The sequence below is a fragment of the Drosophila arizonae genome, chromosome X, assembly GCF_054131065.1.
Source record: "Drosophila arizonae isolate 15081-1271.41 chromosome X, UAZ_ARI_1.0, whole genome shotgun sequence".
Taxonomy (NCBI): domain Eukaryota; kingdom Metazoa; phylum Arthropoda; class Insecta; order Diptera; family Drosophilidae; genus Drosophila; species Drosophila arizonae.
Window position 1 is genome coordinate 32,638,070 of NC_142927.1, and position 8,543 is coordinate 32,646,612.

General features: G+C 41.4%; 1 protein-coding gene and 1 long non-coding RNA gene across 2 annotated transcripts in view; both read left to right on the plus strand.

Annotated features, from left to right (window-relative positions):
- Nucleotides 1-8,543, plus strand: part of dpr8 (defective proboscis extension response 8) — a 306,666-nt gene that overhangs the window by 278,533 nt on the left and 19,590 nt on the right. The window lies entirely within an intron of this gene.
- Nucleotides 786-8,540, plus strand: LOC149268195 (uncharacterized). The gene is made up of 3 exons (XR_016270829.1): nucleotides 786-1,065; nucleotides 1,163-1,268; nucleotides 8,174-8,540. It is a non-coding gene; the product is annotated as an uncharacterized LOC149268195 (long non-coding RNA).

An 8,543-nucleotide genomic window follows, 5' to 3' on the forward strand; every position in this document is an offset into this window, starting at 1 on the left:
AAGCATGTCCGCATAGCTGCAACCCCCTACGCCTGAAATCGCAATCGCGTCAGTCCTGGGACGTTTTTGCATAGGCTTTCGCCCTTTGACGACTGTCCAGCTGCTCTGGTTTGTCTGTCGGGCGGCCTGGTTTGAAGTTTCACCTGTAGCCCGTAGAGCCATTGGTTCTTTTGGGTTCGCTGCACTTCTATTGGGCCTCGGCTTTTTTGAGGGAGTTTTCCTCTGTTCGAAGGCAACTTCCCGCGACCGCTTGGGAGTATTGCTACTGTAGCACTAATGCTCGCTGCCTTAACATTTTCGCCTACTTTTTTGAGTGGCGTGGTCTGCACCTCACAGTTTTTAACCGAACGGTTGCAGAACGCGTCGGCCGTCTTGTGAAGGCTGACCAGCCTAGCCATATCTTCTCTCATTAAGGCATTTATATGCCGCTGACCTCCAAATAAGGCAGACAAACCCTCTAGGGTAGCTCCTATTTGAGCTAACGCTTCTTTTAGTGACTTGGGTGCCTGGCACTCAGCCACTGGAGCCTGGTTAGAAGTCGACGGCTGCGCCAACACCCTCTGTTGTTGCTGCGGCGATCGCTGCAACGAGGAACGACGCGCAAAAGCTTGCAGCTCGTCCTTCATCATGGCATCCATTTCTGCTCCGACTACCACGGCGTGAAGCCTGTAGTGGGCAATGGCTACTAATATAATCTGAGTTTACAACCCGCAGTAACTTAAACTCAACTTGACTACAGCGAGAGCCCGAAAGTATGCACTACTTTTAATAACTGCTACTTCACTCCAGCAGCTAGGTTGCTGTCTTTGCTAAGGCTTAGCAACTCACCAACGTTAGTGAGCAGCTGATTGCCCGATGCAATTTCCAGCACTACTAACAGCTGTTAGAGTGAATGCACCTGATTTTTATTATTGTGCAAGTGTGACGCCTAAAGTAACAAAATTTACGCGCCCACAAAAGACAAGGAAAGGAAAGAAGCCCTGACGCCAAAACAATGACGCTATCGCCCCCCCTCTCTTGCACCACCGAATTATACCTCTTGGGAATTCCACGAACCGCCGCGCAGTAAGTCTCTGGTAGTTTTTTTGAGGTCGCTGGGATATCTTATCGCCCTCCGCGCCCACAGCAAACACGTTGACTTCAGTTCTTTCCACTTTCACAGGGGAAAACACAGTTCAAGCTATTGTCTACGATGGACCACGATGACATCGACCGCACTCCGTGAAAACGCAACTCGTGTGTGTGTAGTGTGTGTGCGTGTTTCTTGTGTAAGCTGAAATACGCCAAAAATTATTGAAATAGCTATTACTCCAAGGGTTCAGGGGATCTCGTAGTCGAGTAGTCTCGACTAGAGCTTTCTTACTTGTTATACCCTGAACCCATTTTCAATGGGAAATCAGGGTATAATGGTTTTGTTGAAATGTATGTAACAGGCAGAAGGAGGCGTGGCAGACCCCACAAAGTATATATATTCTTGATCAGGGCGACGAGCTGAGTTGATTTGGCCCTGTCCTTCTGTCTGTCCGTCTGTCCGTCCGTCCGTCTGTCCGTCTGTCCGTATGTATGAACGCGTCGATTTCAGAAGATATAAGAGCTAGAGGCTTCAAATTTTTTTTCAAATGTCCGTAATTACAGCGCGCATATCAAGTTTATCATTAAAAATCGATAACTCATCCCGATCTTTTTTTTATCGATAAAAAACCTTATCGAAAACCAGTTATAAAATTATATCTTCTACACCTTTATTGCTAGAGTCTCCAAATTTTTAATGTATGCTTATATGCAATTTATACAATTTCGGTTTTTGTCAAAATTAACCCCCCACCGCTAAATTCACCCCCTCACCCTCACTTTTGTAAAAAGCGTATTTCAAATACTAGAGACTTGTGCTTTGGCAATCACATAAATATCCATGTTATAATAATAATCTGAAAGTTTCATGAAGATCGTATGTCCACAAAAAAAGTTATTAAGCAATTAAGTTCTCATAGTAAGCGCTCACTGCCGCCCATGCGTGTTTATGCTTGCGTGTGTATATGTATGTAATTGTTTGTGCATGTGTGTGTGTGTGTGTGCGTGTTTCTTGTGTAAGCTGAAAGACGCGAAAAATTATTGAAACAGCTATTACTCCAAGGGTTCAGGGGATCTCGTAGTCGAGTAGTCTCGACTAGAGCTTTCTTACTTGTATGTGTATGTGTGTGTATGTGTTTGTGTATGTGTGTGTGTATGTGTGTGTATGTATGCCTGTGTGTGCGTATGTGCCTGTGTTTTTTTTTTTTTTTATATATATTCATTTATTGACAAAATTATATAACAAATTGCAAGTTGCGTGGTGGCTAGGATAGCGCGCGTTGCTTGCGGGACGGCCGTAAAGCATTGCGTCGCAAGCACTATGCGCTACCTTAGCCTGGGACAGCTCGTCTTCTCGATCGCTTGACTCTGCGGAGCTCCATCATCACCGTGGCCGCGAAGGTGCTTGTTAGTTCCCAAGCTTCCTCCGATTCCAGCATGGCGTTGACTATGTTGTCCGCTCTGATGGAGCGGCCCACTGCCTCTTCCAGACGACGCCTCTCCTCCAGGAACCGTCCACATTCGAAAAGAATGTGGTTGGCGTCTTCCACATGCCCTCGCTCGCACCAGGGGCACTCGTCAGATTCCTCGTGGCCAAAGCGCTTCAAATAGCTCCGAAAGCATCCATGACCCGAGAGGATCTGCGTAAAGTAGAAGTTAACCTCGCCATGTTTGCGGTTAACCCATGGTTCAAGATCCGGGATGAGCTTGTGCGTCCACCGCCCTTTAGCTGAGCTATTCCACCTTCTTTGCCATCGTGCGATGCTGTTTGCCCTGACAGCGTTGAGTCGCGTAGGCCCGTGCGAATTCCGCTCCACGGCTTCGGCGACCAAATACTCCAGTGGCACCATACCGGCTATGACGAGCGCCGCGTCATCGGAGATAGTCCTGAAAGCGCAGCTGACTCTGATTGCGCTCAGCCTGTAGATCGCGCAAATGCTTTCTTACTTGTTTCGATTTGCATTGCGAAAAAATACATTTTAAAGGGTATGTTGCAGATATGCAACACGGCCATATAAAGGGTTAATGCCACCAAATATTTTCAATTAGGCTTAGTCTGGGCTATTTGATGGTCAATCTAAAACCTCCATTTAATTCCAGCCATTTTTGGTTCGTTTGGCTGTGCGCGATGCTGAAAAGTTCCAGTTCCAGATGGCCGAAAACTATCTTTTAAAATATTAATGTATTTTTCAGCATTAACCGCCCCTTTAATAAAATGCAGCTTTCCTAGTCCTTTGGCAGACATACAAATGTACATCCCCATACAGTAGTGCTCGCCGGAAACTTTAGGTTTTTAAGGTAGTATTTATGATTTGTTTCTGCACTCTTACGGATGACACGATTTCTCGTATCACCAACACTAACATAAGATTTAGCTTCGTCGCTAAATATGATGGTATCCCATTGACTATGGATCCAAAACATCCTTTCCCGACCCCATTGCAAACTTTTCGTTTTTGATGAAACGTAAGCAAAGGTGTTTCTTTGGCCTACGAATAAGATAATTTATTGGGTACGGTGTATAGGTAATAACAAAACATACTTCATAACAAGTAAGAAAGCTCTAGTCGAGACTGCTCGACTACGAGATCCCCTGAACCCTTGGAGCAATAGATATTTCAATAATTTTTCGCGTCTTTCAGCTTACACAAGAAACACGCACACACACACACACGTACGCACACACAGGCATACATACACACACACGCATACAGACACACATACACACACGCATACACACACATACGCATACACACACACACACATACACACACACTCATACACAAACACATACACACATACACGCAAACATTTACATACATACACACACACAAGCATAAACACGCATGGGCGGCAGTGAGCGCTTACTATGAGATCTAAATTGCTTAATAACTTTTTTTGTGGACGTACGATCTTCATGAAATTCAGGGTATAAAAACCATATCCAATATATTTTAAATACAATCGCGAAGTCAAATTTCTTAAAGATTGGCGACGATTAGCCTTAAGAATTTTGACCAGTTGTCTTTTGTCGCGGGGTGTTATTAGCGATATTCGAGTTCTATTCGCAATTATATTTTTATACCCTGAACCCATTTTCAATGGGAAATCAGGGTATAATGGTTTTGTTGAAATGTATGTAACAGGCAGAAGGAGGCGTGGCAGACCCCACAAAGTATATATATTCTTGATCAGGGCGACGAGCTGAGTTGATTTGGCCCTGTCCGTCTGTCTGTCCGTCTGTCCGACTGTCCGTCCGTCCGTCTGTCCGTCTGTCCGTATGTATGAACGCGTCGATTTCAGAAGATATAAGAGCTAGAGACTTCAAATTTTTTTTAAATGTCCGTAATTACAGCGCGCATATCAAGTTTATCATTAAAAATCGATAACTCATCCCGATCTTTTTTTATCGATAAAAAAAACCTTATAGAAAACCAGTTATAAAATTATATCTTCTACACCTTTATTGCTAGAGTCTCAAAATTTTTTATATGTGCTTATATGCAATTTATACAATTTCGGTTTTTGTTAAAATGTACCCCCCACCCTTAAATTCACCCCCTCACCCTCACTTTGGTAAAAAGCGTATTTCAAATACTAGAGACTTGTGCTTTGGCAATTAGATGCATATTCATGTTATAATCATGTTATAATAATCTGAAAGTTTCATGAAGATCGTACGTTCACAAAAAAGTTATTAAGCAATTAAGTTCTCATAGTAAGCGCACACTGCAGCCCATGCGTGTTTATGCGTGGGTGTTTGTGTATGTGTATGTGTGTGTGTATGTGGGTGTGTGTATGCGTTTGTGTCTGTATGCGTGCGTGTGTATGTATGCCTGTGTGTGCGTACGTGCGTGTGTGTGTGTGCGTGTTTCTTGTGTAAGCTGAAAGACGCGAAAAATTATTGAAATATCTATTGCTCCAAGGGTTCAGGGGATCTCGTAGTCGAGCAGTCTCGACTAGAGCTTTCTTACTTGTTAATATTCCCTTTTTATACCCTGAACCCATTTTCAATGGGAAATCAGGGTATAATGGTTTTGTTGAAATGTATGTAACAGGGAGAAGGAGGCGTGGCAGACCCCACAAAGTATATATATTCTTGATCAGGGCGACGAGCTGAGACGATTTGGCCTTGTCCGTCTGTCTGTCTGTCCGTCTGTCCGTCTGTCCGTATGTTTGAACGCGTCGATTTCCGAAGATATAAGAGCTAGAGACTTGAATTTTTTTTTTAAATGACCGTATATACAGCGCGGACGTCGAGTTTGCTTTTAAAATTCGATAAATCATCCCGTTATGTTTTTATCGAGTAAAAACATTCAAGTTCAAATCAGATGCCACTATAGCTAATTGTGAATGATTTTTCTTTTTTTTTAATTTCTCAAATATTCAATATAATATGTAGATCAGACCGTGGCAGACCCCACAAAGTATATATATTCTTGATCAGGGCGACGAGCTGAGTTGATTTGGCCCTGTCCGTCTGTCTGTCCGTCTGTCCGTCCGTCCGTCTGTCCGTCTGTCCGTATGTACGAACGCGTCGATTTCAGAAGATATAAGAGCTAGAGACTTCAAATTTTTTTTTTTAAATGTCCGTAATTACAGCGCGCATATCAAGTTTATCATTAAAAATCGATAACTCACCCCGATCTTTTTTATCGATAAAAAAATGTACCCCCCACCTCAAAATTCACCCCCTCACCCTCACTTTTGTAAAAAGCGTATTTCAAATACTAGAGACTTGTGCTTTAGCAATTACATGCATATTCATGTTATAATCATAATCTGAAAGTTTCATGAAGATCGTACGTCCATAAAAAAGTTATTAAACAATTAAGTTCTCATAGTAAGCGCACACTGCAGCCCATGCGTGTTTATGCTTGTGTGTGTATATATATGTTAATGTTTGTGTATGTGTGTGTATGTGTTTGTGTATGTGTGTATGTGTGTGTATGTGTTTGTGTATGTGTGTGTGTATGCGTGTGTGTGTGTGTATGTGTGTCTGTATGCGTGTGTGTGTATATATGCCTGCGTGTGCGTGTGTGTGTGTGTGTGCGTGTTTCTTGTGTAAGCTGAAAGACGCGAAAAATTATTGAAATATCTATTGCTCCAATGGTTCAGGGGATCTCGTAGTCGAGCAGTCTCGACTAGAGCTTTCTTACTTGTTTTTATACCCTGAACCCATTGAAAATGGGAAATCAGGGTATAATGGTTTTGTTAAAAGTATGTAACAGGCAGAAGGAGGCGTGGTAGACCCCACAAAGTATATATATTCTTGATCAGGGCGACGAGCTGAGTTGATTTGGCCCTGTCCGTCTGTCTGTCCGTCCGTCCGTCCGTCCGTCCGTCCGTCCGTATGTATGAACGCGTCGATTTCAGAAGATATAAGAGCTAGAGACTTCAAATTTTTTTTTTAATGTCCGTAATTACAGCGCGCATATCAAGTTTATCATTAAAAATCGATAACTCATCCCGATCTTTTTTTATCGATAAAAAACCTTATCGAAAACCAGTTATAAAATTATATCTTCTACACCCTTATTGCTAGAGTCTCCAAATTTTTAATGTATGCTTATATGCAATTTATACAATTTCGGTTTTTGTTAAAATTTACCCCCCACCCTTAAATTCACCCCCTCACCCTCACTTTTGTAAAAAGCGTATTTCAAATACTAAAGACTTGGGCTTCGGAATATACACACATATTCACCATATGATTACGCTCTAAAAGTTTCATTAAGATCGTATGTCTACAAAAGAAATTATTTAACAAATAAATTCTCATAATATTGCCCACACTGCAGCGCAGCCCAAGCGCAGTCGCTGCTTACTGCGCAGTTAGCAGAGCGCAGGCTTATGCGTGCGTGTGGATGCATGTGTATGTATGTGTGCATAAAAGAAGTGCAGAATGATTAGAATATCAGCTTGGAGGGTTCAGGGTATCTCCTAGTCGAGCAGTCTCGACTGGAGCTTTCTTACTTGTTGTTTTTGGAAATACAGTAACACTTTTCTTTTATCGTGAAGAGAATAAAATTCTCAATAAGGCGAAATGCATTGGTATGTGTTATCTTTAGTAGTATTGATAATATAGTGTGTTAAACATTGCACACTGCAAAAAAAAAACGTGCGGTTCGAATTATTAGTGGTTGGGGCTCATATATAAACAAGTAAGAAAGCTCTAGTCGAGACTGCTCGACTACGAGATCCCCTGAACCATTGGAGCAATAGATATTTCAATAATTTTTCGCGTCTTTCAGCTTACACAAGAAACACGCACACACACACACACAGGCATACATATACACACACGCATACAGACACACATACACACACACACACGCATACATACACAAACGCATACACACACACATACACATACACACACACATACACAAACACATACACACACATACACAAACACATACACACACAAGCACCCACGCATAAACACGCATGGGCTGCAGTGTGCGCTTACTATGAGAACTTAATTGTTTAATAACTTTTTTTATGGACGTACGATCTTCATGAAACTTTCAGATTATGATTATAACATGGATATGCATGTAATTACCAAAGCACAAGTCTCTAGTATTTGAAATACGCTTTTTACAAAAGTGAGGGTGAGGGGGTGAATTTAAGGGTGGGGGGTAAATTTTAACAAAAACCGAAATTGTATAAATTGCATATAAGCATACATTAAAAATTTTGAGACTCTAGCAATAAAGGTGTAGAAGATATAATTTTATAACTGGTTTTCGATAAGGTTTTTTATCGATAAAAAAAAGATCGGGATGAGTTATCGAATTTTAATGATAAACTTGATATGCGCGCTGTAATTACGGACATTTAAAAAAAAAATTTGAAGTCTCTAGCTCTTATATCTTCTGAAATCGACGCGTTCATACATACGGACAGACGGACAGACAGACGGACAGGGCCAAATCAACTCAGCTCGTCACCCTGATCAAGAATATATATACTTTGTGGGGTCTGCCACGCCTCCTTCTCCCTGTTACATACATTTCAACAAAACCATTATACCCTGATTTCCCATTGAAAATGGGTTCAGGGTATAAAAAAAACTTTATATTAGCTAATATTTCAGCTAAGTGTTTCTGGGATTTACAAAGTTTTTTGGGCTTACTTGTTGTCCTAATTCAGCTGTTTTTCTCGGGAAAAAACGGCAACACTGTCTCTCGTACCAAAATAACCGCAACATCGACAGATTTTCTGTGATGCTCATCACGCCAGATAGGATGTTTACACATGTATGTATGAGCTTGCTGTGTCTTCATATGTACGTGTATAGGCATATGTGTATTCATACAAACTTATAGCTGCCTATGTATATTGCTCCTAACAATGTATTTTGAGAGAATCTTTAATTAAATGATTTAACCACTAACATACGTTTGTGCTATATATACGCATAATGTCACAAACACATACATTTGCTCAATATTATGCTTTATTAT